Raw genomic sequence first — 18,213 nt, 5'->3', positions numbered from 1 at the left:
ACTCCTGATGACAAAAGACATACAACGTAATAAAATCGGCAGGAAAATACAACGATTCGAAATCAAAAATTATGCACGACACACATAGCAATATGACATTAGATTGGAGAATACATATCTATATCCAGTTTATCTAGGCCACAAAAATACCTGTCGACCTAAAGCAGCCAAAACGCGTGCAATAATGGGAAGGTTGGTAGAGCCTTTTGTTAGTTTTGAAACCCAGGATTATCGGGAGTTATTTTCATCCGTGTGTTGTAATGCAAATTGCACTATATAATGCTTTTATATTTAAGAATTAGAACAGACTATCGAAGCTAAAAGTGTAACGAAGCTCTCAAAGCTTTCACCTCTCGAGTTATTATGTTTTTCTCTTTACAATTCTTGTTTACTTCGTTACATATGGTGAAAAGCAATAGCGTGGTATGCGAGTGATATGCTATCGCACAATACGACAAGTCCGATTGGCGAGATAGTCAGGGGTATTTGGACCAGGGTCTTTTGTGAGCATCTATCGAGTGCTGGGAGGGCCACACTTGCTAAACTGAACCCTGCCGCAATACGCCCCGTTCCGGTACGGCTTTACGGGAGGCGGAGTCACTTGTCGAATAAATTCCCTCCCTGTCGCACTTCTTCATCTCATTGACATTAATAATTCAATTGTATTGCTTGACTCCTTCTACTTAGTGTTTTACCCGGCGCCTGTCAATTGCAAAAATACATCTTTCATGAAAGTATATTTATTTTACAATGTAATTTCCATCGTCTTTGTAGCCCAAGCCCTGTCTGAAGGCCTTTAGACCTGTCCAAGGAATACGCTAACTTTGACACGTTAACATGTAAAACATCTTTGACCAATCAGAACTGAGGACTGGCGTAACTAAGCAATAAGAAGTGGATGACATCATCCTACTGAACACAGAATTTCAAAAAAATAAAAATAAATAAATAAATAAAATAAAAAATAGAAAAGCGGTACATATCATTCCGCCAAATATTACTTACCGAACAAGACATCGTTATTTATGTTCATATTTTCAACATGAATGACAGACCACAACGGTCAGGCAGTGCAATCGCGCCGGACTCGTGTTTTGCGCAAGGTCTTGCATTGTATTCTGTGGCTGTCCCTGCACAAGTTTAAGCGTCGAGTGAGTGCAGGGATAGTACATTACCTTGGTTCTGTCATATCTTTCGTTGAAGTTAGTGTCTGTGACACTGCTGGTTCAAACCGATTCTCTGCGATGGAGCATTGTAGCAGATGACATTTTAGATTTGTATAGATAGTTTTCTTGTAATAATAGTTGGCTTTGCAAAACACTCAGTCGATATTTGCACTGCGGCGTAACATCAGTGCACACATGTATCCATCCGCCAATCATATTGCATAAATGGATATTCAGAGGAGGGTCAAATTTCATGTAATTGACTACCCATAACTTTCTCCGACCCCAACCCCAGGGACGTTCCTTAGCAGGTAGAGAAATGAGTCCGACAAAGCAGGAGTGATTAAATATGTTAGGACTCTTTCATTGGTGTTGTATGCAGAGAGAGAGAGAGAGAGAGAGAGAGAGAGAGAGAGAGAGAGAGAGAGAGAGAGAGAGAGAGAGAGAGAGAGAGAGAAGGGGATGGTGGGAACGAGGAAGTGTGTTTTTATGCAGCAAGGCGGAAATGTTTATCATACGATTGTGACGGTTATGAAGGCCATTTGAATATGAGGTACTACCATAGTCGTTTCATTGTTGACAGACCAACTGAAACAGGTTTGATTATTTGTAATAATACATTACGGGAAGGCTCCATTAACTTAGGAATACCTTTCTTCCCTTGAGGATCAATTCTCAGACCTGCCTTTCCTACAATGGCACTACAATAGCCCCAGCTGGATTAGATAAACATAACAATGGAACATTCACACCTTGGGGATTAAAAGTCTTCTGTTTGTCACCCGAGTTGCCCAGGCAAGGACTCGGGTTTCAGGTACCATGCAAGTTAATGCAGTCGTCCCCCAATACTTGCTTATTATCTTTCAGGCAAGGGTCACATTTCTTGGCAACAGTACTAGTATTTTGGCTAGACTGTGATACATCACTAGATTGCAACCAACATGTCAGATAAAGGATTGCAACAGATAATTCATTGTTATACTGTGTTCTTTCATTAATTTGAGTATTTGGTAGGTCGCGAAACGAAAATTTTAATTTAACCCGGGCTTTATTACTGAAAGGAGATCTCTAATTCCCCCTTAATCAAACACCAATAATATGGTGTCAAATTCTCACCGGTGAGTCAAGATGTCTATATTTACTCCGGCTACAATTTTAACTGCTTCGTTCAGCCCCTTTAAACGAAAAAAAATCATCATACAGGTAGTTTAAAGACCTAATCCCATTTTTGTAATTTTGGTTTTGCTTATAATATTGAAGACGGCCGCTGTCCCGTCGATATGATAAATATGACCCATTAATAATTTAAATTTGAAAAAGCGAGATATTTCGACTTTGGTTGCATGGTTGGGCAGCGTCGCTGTGTAATAGGGCAAGTTTTGTTTATGTGGCATATAGTATTCATTCAGTGTGACGTCCGCATTGCTCTGAGAACAACAGTTACTTTAGACAAGTGTCTCGGGTTCTGATATCTTTTCATATATATTTTAAATCAAAACAGCCTGAAATAATTGAGACGTTACGTCATCCGTCCATATCTACCAAGTCAGAAAGCAGAGAAACTGACACCACAGAGTAACACTGGCCAATAAGCCAATAAAATCAATGTCACGTACGCAGGCAAGGATGTAAGCTCACATTATGATTTATTTCTAGGTGATTAGCACAAGAGAATAAAATGTCACAAATTTAGTCAAGTGTGTTCCGAATAGCGTTTACCACTGACTGATCCATGAATTGGTTAAGCTTCCATTCAATCCTTCAACACCTGCAAGATCAAATTAAAGAACCAAATGACGTGATAGAGTCGATTACAGCTTCACAGTTATAATGATTTGAAAATTGAAGTATAAATTTAAATTTGTCTTCTTAAAAGAACTAGTAAATGATACTTTTGATGATGTTTCTCTCTGTCAATGACAGTTTCTTGTTGTGTTTTTTTCCCCTCAAAGCATATTTAATTCATTTTAAAGCTTGTCAACCAAACTTGTATGTTCACAGTTTCAATGATGTTCTGATGTTTGAATTCTAGTACGGATTACAATTCGAGCCCCAACAATAAAACACCACTCTGCACGTATATAGACTATGCCATAAAAAACACTTCGTATCGACAGGAAAAAATATAAAGCACACAAAATTACAACTGCGTCCCTGGTACGACCATTTACCAAAAAAATAGGTAGGGCTAGCTGGATAAATGTATGACTTGGTATTTTTTTTGCACTGAAACCAGCAGAGAAAAAAATAGACAACTGCATGAGATGTCAAAGTAAAGCAATTCAATTTACTTGCACGTAAAATGTAAGAAATGTTCTAATTTTCTCAAAATATATACAGGAAAGTTGATATAAGAAATGGTTGTTAAAAAACGAATTAGTGGTGTCATCATGCGTAATTTCAATGGAAAATCACTAGAAAAAATAATTTGATTGCAGTACTCTGCAAGACGCATTACTGAATGTGGCAGTTAAATTATCACGGTATTTATTATAAATTGGCTAAGACTCTATGCCAGGGAGTGAATCTTTTAAAGGATCGGAAACAATAATTCCATTTCATTAGTTTTATTGTCTACTAAATTTGATTATGAATATACGGATTGCAAAACAAGGAAAATAACAAGCATACTTTCGTTCAGATACTCCTTCCCTACAACAAGGGAAAATTGATTTTAGTGTCTGAAGAGCAACTACACCATGGACAATGATGAGTAAGTATATAATATATATATATATATATATATATATATATATATATATATATATATATATATATATATATATATTATATATATATATATATATATATATATATATGATACATGGGGATAAGTCTATTTTTAATATGCACTTTATACCGAAGAATAAAAGAAAAACCTACGTTAATTATGCACTATAGAGTAGATTGTTGGGAGAGCCAACTCCTGGATTGCTGACTACACCTTTTGTTGCTTCGTCTGCAAGCCTTGCCTTACAATTAGGTCCAGTGCTGCAGTGACCGGAAGCCATGTGGAGGGTCATAACACCTACAGAAAATAATAAAGCGTTGGCTAATAGTAGTATTTTGTCAGTGAGTGCACATTGTTCTAATGTAACAAGTGTAACGCAGTATGTTGGAAATCTATGACGTCAAGGTTTTCCTGCGATTGATGCAGTAGACTAATGCTCACCATACATACTGTAACGGAAGTTGTACTGCAACAGTAGAATGCGCATGCGCAAATGAAGAAAGATATTCTGACTGTCAAGTCTTTACAGTATTCGATTGGCCTCCCACTTGTTTGGGCTCATTTTGAAGCTTATGGAATAAAGCTACTTTCACCGGCTTAGTCTTGTGAAACATCGGTAACTTTATTTTTTGCCCATAGCGACAAGACAGGGATGGCGGCCATTTTGAAATTTGTAATATCTTAATATTATGTAATGTATTTCTCCACCACAAATATTTGCATGGTGACCCACAATTCTTATTCATGACTTTGAAAGAGACTGGTTAAAAGTGTGCTTGGGGGAAGGTTGAACAAAAACCGAGTGGAAATTGCTCTTAGAGAAGCCTTTATCTTCACATTCCACTAAGTTATATTGGGCAAGTTAGGACGGGTATGGGTAATGTCAATTCACAGCAAGTTCAAAGGTAACCCAGTTACATTAATTAGTGAAGAAGCAAGGGTAACATTTGAAACGTAGCTGGAAAGTACGAGGAAGCAAGTGAAAATGTTTGATCAACAACTTTGTCAATCCATCCGGAATGGTAATTTTACTGTACTGTTTTAGAAATATTAACAACATAATATTGTTTCAATCTCCATCGTTGCTCTTTCAAGTAAGTGACCCACACGGTGTCAAAAGCTCATTTCAAATGACTGTAGTCCTATTGCCTTATATATTTCTTAATCCAATTAATGACCTGCAACATGTGGACAGGACATAGAGGTACCACTCATGGTTAAGTAATCGGTGTCGGAGTTGTGACCAGAGCTTCTTATTGATGTTCCAGGGGCGAAGATATCGAGGCATGAACCATGGTTGGAGAAAACTGATCTGACGTCAGAGTCTGTTGTCGAGCCAACTGTTTCGGCCTATTTCAAAGAAGATTCAGACACGTTTAGCTTATGACTTCACACACATAAGCGGTTAGTATACCACTGTCTAACTGAATGCCTGTTGACTATCTGTCTGACTGTATGTCTGCGGTCTGTGTCTGTCGTTAGGGGCGAAACACTGATATGATCGAAAACAAGTTTAGCATGTAGATTTCATTCTTAAATTCTTAAATGTCTCTTTTGTATAGATATGGTTTCTGGCATTGATGCTAATTCGATAGTCGTTTGGTCAAAAACCCAGACATTCCCAGAATAATGTATCAAATCTATCAATCTTGCTACAGATATTGTTAATAAAAGATACAACAGATTTCTGTGTCATTTTACTGCTTCGTAATGATGACACAGCTCATTTAATATATAACGACCTTTCGGAACACTGATATGATCGAAAACAAGTTTAGCATGTAGATTTCATTCTTAAATTCTTAAATGTCTCTTTTGTGTAGATATGGTTTCTGGCATTGATGCTAATTCGATAGTCGTTTGGTCAAAAACCCAGACATTCCCAGAATAATGTATCAAATCTATCAATCTTGCTACAGATATTGTTAATAAAAGATACAACAGATTTCTGTGTCATTTTACTGCTTCGTAATGATGACACAGCTCATTTTAATATATAACGACCTTTCGGAACTAATGTACAGACAGGTGGAAGTATTTAACCAAATTGATACAATTAGCTATTATTTAAAGTGATCATGATATAATGACGTAAAAATGGAAAGGACTTTATTATTTCCATCTGTAATGGTTCGGTTTTTGACTACACAGATTCACCAGCGTGCAGAGTTATTCGTTTTATTGATGGCAGAATGACGTCACACAAGTAAGAAACTTTTACACAGTTTTAAAGTCATCTTACTTTCATCTTGCATGTTCTGAAGAACTTTTAGGAATAGTAACATTCACCCGGAAGGAAATAAGCAAAATTAATGAAATTAATTCTGTTTGTTAATAACCCAATGACATGCTGAACTTTAAAATCAGCTAATTGCTTATATCCATTAATTTCAAGCATATTCAAGCTTCAATATCACATTGGCTAGTTGCTTGTGTGCGCATTTACTGATAAAGTGTTCAAGCTTTGTGTCAGTGATGACTGCAATATATTTGAAAAACCATATCAAAGCGTTTTGCTAAATAATTATTAATTTTTACAATTCTTTGGCAGTTAATGCTTTATCTCGCACTTTGCTTTGCCGAATTGTAGGATTTTCTATATTTATTGTTATAGCATATTGGTATATCGTAAGTTTTTGTAGTTTCATATCAGTTCATCCAAGCTTGCAAAGAAATGAAATTGCAGACTTGTTGACGAAGAGTCAGAGAAATACACTCATGTCTCTTGATGGGCTATTTCAATACAAATTGAAAACTGGGCCTGCTTTAAGTTTACAATCTGATCTGAAATAGTTAACATATTAAGGTAGATCGCGCCTCGGGGAGAGATATTCGGATTCTCAAACGTTTACAATTTTCTTCTGATCTACTACTGGTGGGGGCTCGTTTTGAAGCTCTTGGAGAGGAAAAAAATTCACCGGCTTAGTTTTCCGAAATTTTATTTTTATTATTTCTCCATAGAGTCAAAACAGGGATGGTGGCCATTTTGAATTCCAAAATGTTGGTAAATTTTTGAGCTATTTGTTTATCTAGTACTAAAATTTGCACAGTGACCCCTGATTTTTATTCTCAATTTTGAAAGTAAATGGTTGATATATATATATATATATATATATATATATATATATATATATATATATATATATATATATATCTCATACAGTGGTGAATGAAAAGTGATCAATGCGGGACTCGACCCACACCCCCCGTAGACATTACGGATGCTCTACCAACTGAGCTAATGGATCAGTCGGTAAAATGTGGGCGGTCCTGACTCTTAGATGAGGCTTTTTCATTCTGTTGTGCGTGGATGGTGAGTAAACGGCTAAACTCATCACCTAACCTTTCAGCCTAAGGATCCCGCGGGATTCTACAGGGCCTCGCACACCAGTCACGAACTTAGGAATCAGTTATTGGTAATGAGGATCAATCTTATGAATGATGCAAAGCCAGAGAAGGGTAACTTTGAAATGACCTACCATACGAATTTTTTATATGAAATACAGTGGTGTATGAAAAGTGATATATATATATATATATATATATATATATAATATATATATATATATATATATATAATATATATATATACCTAAGTGACATATGGAGATATGGAGAATGTCGTCTCACTTACCTCAGCTACCCGTGCAGGAGAAGTGGAACAAGCTAGGGCGTTTTCGTTGCCAGCAGCGACAGCGGTTGGAACGCCAGCAGCAATTAGGTCACGAACAGCATTGTCAAAGGCAAGACTAATACCACTGCCGATAGATGGGAACAGACAGCAGGTCTTGCACCACTGGCAGCTATAGCATTCAAACCTAAAATTAGAACAAAAGTCATGGTGTACCAAATACTTAGTAATAGTAATAATAATTACATCTCGAAGCATAACATGGGATCGTACATATGGGATCGTAAATGAGGACAACTTTAGTGAACCAATGAATGTGATAAAAATAAGGACTAAAATAGTCAAAAATATGTGTTATTGGTAATCACTGCAACTTGCGCAAGACCAAGCAAGTTGCAACGGTTCACAACTCAGGAAGTTGTGCTTCAAAGTCGTTATAAACGCAGAACTGGATACCAATTTAATGATATGATCCGTATGAATACCCCTTGGATTAACGGCACCAGGTTCTAGTTCTTTTTGCAATGTACTCAACACAACTCTTCTTTTAAAATCGTATTTGGACATACCAGCGACGATCTGTGAGATCTGTCCAATGCCTAAGCAGTTGAGGACACGCACTGAGTGGACAGTTGCACCATGGGCAATGCCGACATTGATACCGGCCGCTGTACCTGCACAATGAGTTCCGTGACCATTGCAATCTCCACCCTGCGATATGAAAGAATATTTCGGTGACATTCACATGTTGATGTTGAAAACACACATACTTTGTCCTAGAGTTAGTGATATATAATATATATATATATATATATATATATATATATATATATATATATATATATATATATATATATATATATATATATATATATATATATATATCTTGATGCGTCACAGAAAGTTATTACTGTTTCTTGGCATATATCGAGACTAGGTAGCGTATATAATCGCAATATTCTTTTCTAATAAACTGTTCTCGCTCTATTGGTGCTTATTTGATCGTTATTTTAAATAAAGCATTAATCTAATTTAAAGACATTTGCCTTATTAAAGTATAATACTAAGTGTAGAGGCGTGACATACATTTATGTATAGCTGTCTAGCCAGGGATCAAGAAATTATGTGACTCCATTTATATTCAAGCACTTACAATAGCTGGTTTACTATTGATTTTACCACAAAATGCAGAGAATAATGAGTTAGTTATTATCGTGTTTGAAATGATGCAATGCTTACATCACGACCACTTTCGTAATCCCAAAAGAACTGAGCCCGGCCTCCGAATTCTACATGAGTGTAGCGGATACCAGTGTCAGCGATGTAAACATTGGCTCCAGTACCGTCATCTGAGTGTCGAAAAAATAAAAAAGTGACCACTTATTTTCTTTATCGATCATATAACTTTTGTGGTGTATTGATATTGATGTTCTCAGGTACTTTGATTAGACCAGGTGACATTAGAGACGTCTTTGGTAGTTTCATGTCAAATGAGTATATCACAATGAATGAAACACCTGATATAATTTTTTGCCTGTACGGCACGCAGCATTACATGATAACAGTGTTACATTATTGTGATTATACATTATGATGATTTCCACTAGCATTTTTATTGTAAAGGTAGCGTACGCCTAGAAAGTAAAGGCTAAAACCCTTGCTCAAATTTTCCTCAGTGAATTTTTAAACGTTTTTTTACTAAATATAGAATGAAAAGGTGGTTAACGTTACGAAGTTTGGTTTTGGAGAAACAAAGTATCTAACGTTTACCGTTATTTGAAATTCAAAATAGAAAATGACCGCCATCACCTGTGTTGATAATATGGGAAATAATTATATATTCGATATTCAAAAATCCAGGGCAGTGCAAACTTTATTCTCTCTTCAGGAGCTTCAAAACGAACCTTCACAAGCGATTAGACAGATTTTGGAAAAGTGTGAGTTAGTTTTGCCCATATTTTTTGAGTTAGTTTTACTTATCAAAAATCTTTGCATCTTATGGTATATATCAATACACTTAACCCTTCGATTGCTGTACTTGTTCCCACTAAAATTTTAGTGCAACATTTTTACGAATTTTTATGATTTTTCTGTAATTTTTTTGATAATTTTGGACCAGATTGACATCACATTTTATTTGCTACAGTTTGTTATCAAATTTTGACAAAAATCTGTGAAAAATTGACTTAAGTATATTTTCTAAAGGAGACAAAAATTGACTTTGGCGCTACAAAGGGTTAATTTTATCAATTTACTCGGTAACCGCAAGCTAGTAAAAGTCCCCAACTTTATTTGAACAATCAGATGTGCAGAGACGTTAACGATGAGAAAATTAAACGTATATTATATCACTATGTCAATCACACCAATGCCTCGTTATCTATGCCGGTTGGGGGAATTTTATTTCTAAATGCTTAAACGGGTCCGTTGATTCTACCTTCTGCTGATTTTCGTGCCGAAAGTACGGGAGAAACAACTTTAAACGCTATATAGAAAATTTTGATACAACAGTGTCAATACCATCCCCTCCGCAGGCTGGTATACATTCCAATCAGGGTTAAAACTTCTCACATAGCATTTTCCGAGTGGCTTGTGCTATATGGTGAGTGTTGAATCCAAATTTTGCGTATACCACCTGCTGGAAGGGTTATTACTTAAGTTTATCATGCTTACGATAATAATTGCAATTGCCGTCAAGAGGGAGGTATGGCTGGTTAGAGCGATCCACAACCCCATTCACAGAAAGCTCTAGCAATGGAGTCCTCCTCAATATATTCAATCATTCCAAGGTTTCTTAACTGGGAAGAAAAACGAGAGATTGGCATAAACGGGATATATATCGGAGACAGACAGGTAGATGCAGACTGTTTCTTGAAAATATTTTCCGTCTGAGTGACCAAATTGATGCATTTAATTTTTATCTTCAATTGGGATTTGGTGAATCAATTTTGTCCGCTAACAAGGCAAAGTCAAGCACGTTCTTAATTTTCCCTTCTCAAATTTCGAATATACAGACAGAGATTTCGTCTGAACGTATTCTGTCAGAGGGACCATACTTTGTTTTCATCATTGCTTATATACAATGACTTTGTTGTTTCTTGGTCTATTAATAGTAATGGTTCTTGATCGATTTATATTGTTATGGACGTTTGCAGAGATGTTTTGACGAAGTAACAGTTAGTAAGCTCTCCAACTAATCGTATTATTTTAACAAGAGAAAGTTATCACAAACACGATTCGAACTAAATAGGGAAAATTGGATGAGAGTAATTATTAGGAAAATGTAACGAAATCGAAACTTTTACAGCTGAAATTTTACAAACTGATAGAAAAGTGTAAAATTTGAAATACTGTTCTCATCAAACAAATCAACAAGCAACAACGATTATTACATACCTCTTTTATCGTATTCATTTTTGTGAAAAAAAAGTTTATTTTTGTAAATGTATGAAGGAACGAGACAAATACAATTTCTCTAATTGAGGACTTTTGAGTCAGGCACATCAGAAACGTCCCTGACTTTTTCATGAATTTAGGACTACATAAATACTAAATTGAGTCGGGGCACATTTTAAATGACCCTGACTGACTTAACTGTAAATCAATCGGAAAAACTTCATTTCGGTCAAGGCAAAGTGACAAACTGAGATTAGTCGTAGTATTTCAGTAGTGAAGAAACTACAGAAAGCTCACAAATTTCCATTCAAATATGAATATTGTTCATATGTTTTGAACAATATTGCTTAAGATACTATAATGAACCGATCCTTACTCATTACATTTCAACAGCATCGTAAATTTTGAATACAATTTTAAAGATGGTAAGCAAATATGGCGTAAAATTCAACGAATTTCTAAAATTCTTGAGAAATTGTGCCAATCCAATAATCCTAATTTAGTTCCAATCATGTTCACATCACTTAGTCACGGGAGCGCCGTTACTAATTAATCACTTTCAAAGGCTCTCCGCGTCACTGCTAGCATACATACTATGTACAAATGTGAAGAAAATAACTGAGCGAACAGAAATTACCAGAAACTAAATGAGCAATGATTTTCTTATCTAGAGTTTTTTAATGTTGTAGCCTGTGATAACGATGGCACACAATACTACAATAATACTTGAGGTAGTGTGCGCCTCAACGTGAAAGACGGAAGCTTTTGCTCAAACTTTTCTTGAAGAATATTTCAACCATTCTTTTTCAAAATCAAAAATATCAATCGGGTGACACCGTGCAAATTTTAGTACTAGAGAATCATATTACACAAGATTACCGATATTTGGAATTCAAATGGCCGCCATCCCTGTATTAACTCTGCGGAGAAAAAACAAATTTTCGACTTTCGAAACCTAAGCCGATGAAAAGTTTTTTTTTTATAACAAGAGCTTTAAAACGAACCCTCACAAGTGGTAGATCAGATAGGGATTGAAAAGGTTCTGAGAGAGTCCGAATATCTGTCCTCGGGTGCGTTCAAGCTTAATAAATGCTCTAGAAGAAAGAAGATGAAGATAAGGAGAAATAATACCTACTCGCTGTATATCTCTGACAGGGGCTTCAATAGCAACGCCATGGAAAACAGATTCGAAGGTTTCCTTTACCATGATTGATACTGGCAAACGTCTAAGAAAATCACTGACTTCAAAATTTTCCTGTCGGAGGAAATGCATAAGAAAGCACATGGGTTAATATTACAGAAGGTTTATATGAACCAGTCCTGCAATAGGTTTTGCGATTTAAACATTACTGGCTTAAATGCTATCTTCCATTACAGCAGTTACAGGTTTGCTCAGGCATTCGAAAACTGTTGGACCACTTTTCAGTACTACATCAGCACTAGAATGTAAACTTGTGCTATACTTAAATGTTATCCTCAGGTTATGAGATACTGCATTTACCAGGAAGTCGGAAATTGAGACACATTAAAAGTGTAAGGTAGCACTCCTTTAGCAGTACAAACGGTATAATAATTTTTCTTTGGTACGACATATATATTAGAATAGTTCAGGTAACTCAAACCCGTTTACATACTCAAAATCGCCGCTAGGGTTTCTTCCCCATGCAGGGCTCGAAATTAGCGGTAGTCCCACGTCCATAGACTACCAACTTTTCTGTGAGGCTACCAAACTCCATGAAATGGTAGTCCACACGGACTACCAAAGCCTGAGACCTGAAATTCAGTCAGTACTTGGCATGCAATGCCCGGTCTGTCACTTTGGGACGAGCTATTAAATTAAAATGCAGTTAAACCCAGCTGGACACAGAAAGACCAGACTATGACTTTGTTATGCAAATTACTAAGATGACCGGTTTTGCGGTGGAACTTCGAAAGTTTCAATATCTGAACGGACGTACTTGAATGACAGGCACAGGAAATGATGGCCAATGAAAACGCATTTTCGTTGCATTTTGATCATAATGTATCACAATCACACGGAAATTATGCCTCCTCACTACAGAAAGCCCATGGTCTATTTTTAGCCCTGCTACAGTATGTCTCAGTGCTGAGAAGGTCGCGTTGTTGTCATGACGACTATCAAATTTGCATACAACCAAACTTTTGAGTATCACTATCGTCTATTATACCTCTTTGCGCTTGGGTATTAAAGGTGTGCAATATTCACATCAAATGACTAGAAAATTCACTTTATAGGCATAATCTAGAGAATAGCCTTTTCCTAGTGTCTTGAAACGTAAAAAGGTATCCCTGAACGAAAATTTGCATGGGCTACCAGCCATTGTCACCAGGCTATCAACTTCAGAAAATGGTAGCCCAAGTGGACAACCAGGGAAAAAGTTTATTTCGAGCCCTGCCATGGTTCATAGTTCACCAATCATGTCACCCATTATCCACCATACACAATGAGTCGAGAAAATTCTTATCCTCGATCGATTCTTGCCAATTAAAATGTAACGATGTGTAATGCGATATAACCAGTCCCGGGGATCGATACCCTATCTGTTAATGTAAAAATCACCCTAACCTTGACTTTGACCAAGTAGCTATTATCTACAGGCTCCGGGACCGTCAGAATGGGTACCAGCTCAACAGCCGTTGCTGCGGCGACGAAGAGGGCAAGAAGAAGAAGACGCATCTTCAGCAGGTGTCTAGGAAAGAAACGAGACATCCAGCTTTGTGAGGTCCGCTCACACTCAAACAACAAAGGCATGACTGAAATTTTGGTTCTGAAACATTAAACGCAACTTTGAAAATAAGCACGCAGTGGCACGCAATAATGTGAAGATGTTGCCAATACCACTACAGAACGAAATGTGGAATATGATACCTCATTAATACATCGACAACAACACACTAAGACTGAGTATACTGTTTACTGTTTTGTCTCCATTGACCAATGGCAAGATTGGTATTGATTAGAGAGCAGGTAGATGTGAAAGTACCGCATTGACCAATGGCAAGATTGGTTATTGATTAGAGAGCGGGTAGATGTGAAAGTATCGCATTGACCATAGCAAGATTGGTAATTGATTGGTTATTGAGGTAGATGTGAAAGTACCGCCCTGATGCAAAACACGAAGCAAAAAAGAACCATGAGCTCGAGCACAGATCCCTCTTGAACCGTTGGCATCTTGATTACATGCTTTGCAGCCACAAGCCATACTCCGCGACAAGCGTGACGCGATTATTATGCACCACAAATAACAGCAAATTGGATCGCGCTATTAGGTCACTTATGGTAAGATAACTGTCTCTCCTTGGAAGAAGTAGAGAAGGTACAGTATTCTCGTTACCTGTATTTCTTCGAAAGAAATTAAATGTAAGAAATAAACAATAAACATCGACTCTTATATGATATATGAAGATACTGATCAAACAAATAATCAATGAAATCTCATGAGAATGAACAGCTTTGCAAAATTTTATGCAATTCATTTTAAAAATACCCTGGTACTTAATAACCCTAACGAGCCCATTCTTCTCACTCCCAGACGCCCAGGTACTCAGAATTTTACCATGAATTTAGAGATAACCCATTTACTGGCACACTGAAAGGCGGCGATGTACCTTTTCTAGGTCTAATAATTCGGTGAAAACTAGAAGGTTGCGTGCTCCCTAATTAACAAAGTTGAAAGATTTGAAAACGAATACATTTGTAAATACACGTCTGTGTACAGACACCCTGGTACCCGTAGATCATTTTGCTAGATTATTTTCTCATTCGACATAAATGAATCCAACGTCGACGTTAATAATGGAAAGCACGATTTGTTGCCGAGCATTAGTGAATATCTGCGTTATCTCCTTCCGAGCAATAGTAAAATCAGGATGCGAAGACGTCTATCAATTGTGTCGAGGTAAGTAACTAAGGCGCATTGAGTTTGTAAAACGTCAGCTGTTCGCAATAAAATAACGTTTTGATCGTATAGTTTGGTAGCATTCCAAGTGTATATCTGTAATGGCAGTCCTGAAACTTACAATATATAGTAAATTTCTTCACTTGACGAACTTTAAGAAGATAATGTATCTTTTTTTCAAAACAGGCTGAATAGTAAACGATAATCCCGTCTCAGTTTTGATGACTGCATACATTGCAAAACACTAAATATGCATCAGATTTCAATAAAGTTTACAGTACAAATTATCCAAACTGTAGGTACAAAGAAACGATTGAATTAATAATAGAAATTAACAAAACGGAGCGTCTTTTCATTTGCAGCTGTTTAACATGACCACCTATTGGTTAGTGCTTGTGGCTTAGACAGCTATGTCAAGGTCATAATTCAGGTCATAGCCTAACCATATATAGTAAACAATCCTAGTTTACTACCTATGACAAGTTCCCAAAACTAAATGTCTTTAAACTGTGATTTGTCTGATATGTAAACAAACAAGCATGGTAAAGGTTTGTTTGAACTAACATAGTCCAAAATCAGAATGGTCATAGTTTGTTTTGGTAGACCTTTCAATACTCCATAAAATTCACTTATTCTTATCGTCTCTACTCAGAACCTACCGATTTTGTCTATGAATGTGACAAGAGCCCCATATATGATTAAGTACAACCTCAAAAGACAGTAGAAATGTTTTTCTCTATTTCATAATTTTAGCGAAATAATTCAAAAGTTTCACTGGAGTGGCCATACAGCTGTAAAGGTGCAAGGCATAGCATCTGTTACTTTTGGCAATCCGTTTATTAATCAGGAATACAAGAACCTATTTTATCTACCATAAGATACCTTACCTTATGTTAAAGCATTATGTATTGGCTCGCAAACGTTTTCCAAACTACACAGTGTACAATGTGAGTCATGCTTTGGTTTCTGTGCACACACACACATACCCACAACTCCCCCCCTCCACACACACACGTATATATATATATATATATATATATATATATATATATATATATAATATATATATATATATATATATATATATATATATATATATATATATATTATATAAGTTGTTATTAGGTCTATTATTATTATTATTATTATTATTGTTGTTGTTGCTGTTGTTGTTGTTGTTGTTGCTGTTGTTGTTATCATTAGTCTTTATTTAAAGAGGGTAATCTGAGCAACAAATAAAATTGTAATTTACATCAGAGCCCTCTCAGAGCTCGAAAAAGTACATGCGTATAAATAATAAATACAATGTACATGTACATACAGCAAGTGTTCAAAATAAGGATAAGTAACATCTTCATTGCAACAAAAGAAAATAAATTAATCTAAATCTGAACCCTCTTTTTTTGGAACACACAAATTTCCATGACTGGCATTACGGGCGGTCGATGAAAACGTTTTTGAAAGTTGGAATGGGGGGGGGAGTCAGCCACTTTTTGCCGTCGGCAAAAATAATCCATCCCCTGGCAGAAGAAATTGACAAGTCCCTTAGAATTCTCGTTTAGACTAACACTTACGGGAGTTCACTTTGAAGCTTTCCTAGTAATAAGTTTTTCATCTTTTAATTTTTGCAAAATTCGGAAATTTGTCATACTGTTTCAAATCTGTAAATTTCGATCGGAATCGAAATCACAACGTACGGCACCCTTTCACCTTGCGAGGACACCACAGTAAAAACCCACCCTTGAAAACGTTTATGCAGTAACCCACCACCCCCTCCGCCCCTCAATATTTTTATGCTTGATTCTTACAGAAATGGTTGGATGAAATGAATGGATATTTTTTGAAATTGAACCACTTTAACATCATTCTGTCAAAGCGTTGAACACATACAACTTACCCGCCATATGCGTAAGAAGGTACGAATTTTACAGCCTGTGACAACTTATGCATAACATTATGTGAAGCTGACCCATTTCCAGTGTCACGCTTTTTGCAAAGAACCATGGGATATCTTTATCATGAACCCAAATTACCACTCTCTCATGTCATCTTCTGTTCAGTAGTTTCAAGGGGTTTCATTTTACAAATATTTGAAATTACGATGACTTGAATTTATTTATTGATTTAGAATTAATAAATGTTTTCAGAGAGAGAGAGAGAGAGAGAGAGAGAGAGAGAGAGAGAGAGAGAGAGAGAGAGAGAGAGAGAGAGAGAGAGAGAGATTATACGTATTGATAATTTGGAAAATATTGAATGAATTGTTCAGCACATTTAGGCTCAGGGATCCAGAAGCCCGACTGGTCAACAAAACTTGCTTGTCTATTTGCTTATTTTCTCCATCTCGCCAAACCTACATGTCAAAACATTCGTGCCGAGCAGAAGGGGTGGAGCTGTGTATACGTTACCATTTTCCAACAAAGTAGCCTTAAAAACAGATGTCAAAGGTCGTGCAATAGTTGTTTACCTTATTAGATAACTGACCTAAATGGCGGCATGTCACGCGCCGTATCACAAATATACATGACATGCTAAAATTGCCGAGTCAATCGAATTTGCATCATCTGACTATTGGTGCCAGTGAAATAAAATTGCAACATAATTGAAAAACTCTTCTACTATAAACTTTTATAAAAGGGCTCAAAAATGATCAAGTATTGGCGGCAAATGAATTCCAGTAATTGACAGATATTTGACAGAATTTTGATAAACAACTGGCGCCAATGAAATTTTGTGTTCATTTAGTCCAAAATTATGGGAAAAGTTACAGAAAAGTTCATAGAAATTGGTAAAATGTTGCACTAAAATTTTGATAAGAAAAAATACAGCACTCAAAAGGGTTAATATACTTGCCCTGTGTCTATGTGTGTACTTCTCCTATAATATGATAGCCTAACTATAACTGCAATGCTTACTAAAGGGAAACAAACCTATCGGTGTCACTGTGTAATGTCGTCACTTTACGCCAAGGCTTTTCATCTGATGATCTACATATTGAACGCTTTATATTCTTTATTATCAAATTAGTCTGTCGATGTCATTTTTACACCTTTTTTGAAACCAATACAGCTTTACCTTAAATCCGAAGTATTTGTGAACAATATTCTGGTTCTGACGTATTATGTTACCCAACCAGTAAACCAACAAACCAATCCGTTGTTATCGTATCAGCAAATGACACAGTTTGGACTATACCAATGGAAAACCGACATGTGATTTCGACGTTTCATTTGGTAAGATCGACAGTGCTGATGTTATCGTCTGCTTACAAGAAACGAGCTGACATTCGTTTCTAATCTTAACAAGTGTTAAAGACTCAGCAAAGACAATTGAAAGATGCAAAACAATTATTCTGACATAAACACTATTTTT

At 36.3% G+C, this 18,213-nt stretch overlaps 1 long non-coding RNA gene across 1 annotated transcript; it reads right to left on the bottom strand.

Annotated features, from left to right (window-relative positions):
* Window positions 1-4,097: 4,097 nt before the first annotated feature.
* On the bottom strand, window positions 4,098-7,661 carry LOC139128038 (uncharacterized). The gene is made up of 3 exons (XR_011551169.1): window positions 7,532-7,661; window positions 5,076-5,247; window positions 4,098-4,194 (listed from the first exon to the last, which is right to left on the bottom strand). It is a non-coding gene; the product is annotated as an uncharacterized lncRNA (long non-coding RNA).
* Between the last annotated feature and the right edge of the window lie 10,552 nt (window positions 7,662-18,213).

The sequence above is a fragment of the Ptychodera flava genome, unplaced genomic scaffold, assembly GCF_041260155.1.
Source record: "Ptychodera flava strain L36383 unplaced genomic scaffold, AS_Pfla_20210202 Scaffold_41__1_contigs__length_1339820_pilon, whole genome shotgun sequence".
NCBI classification, from domain to species: Eukaryota; Metazoa; Hemichordata; class Enteropneusta; family Ptychoderidae; genus Ptychodera; species Ptychodera flava.
The sequence above is the reverse complement of the archived record's forward strand: the minus strand, read 5'-3'. Positions and strand labels throughout refer to the sequence as shown.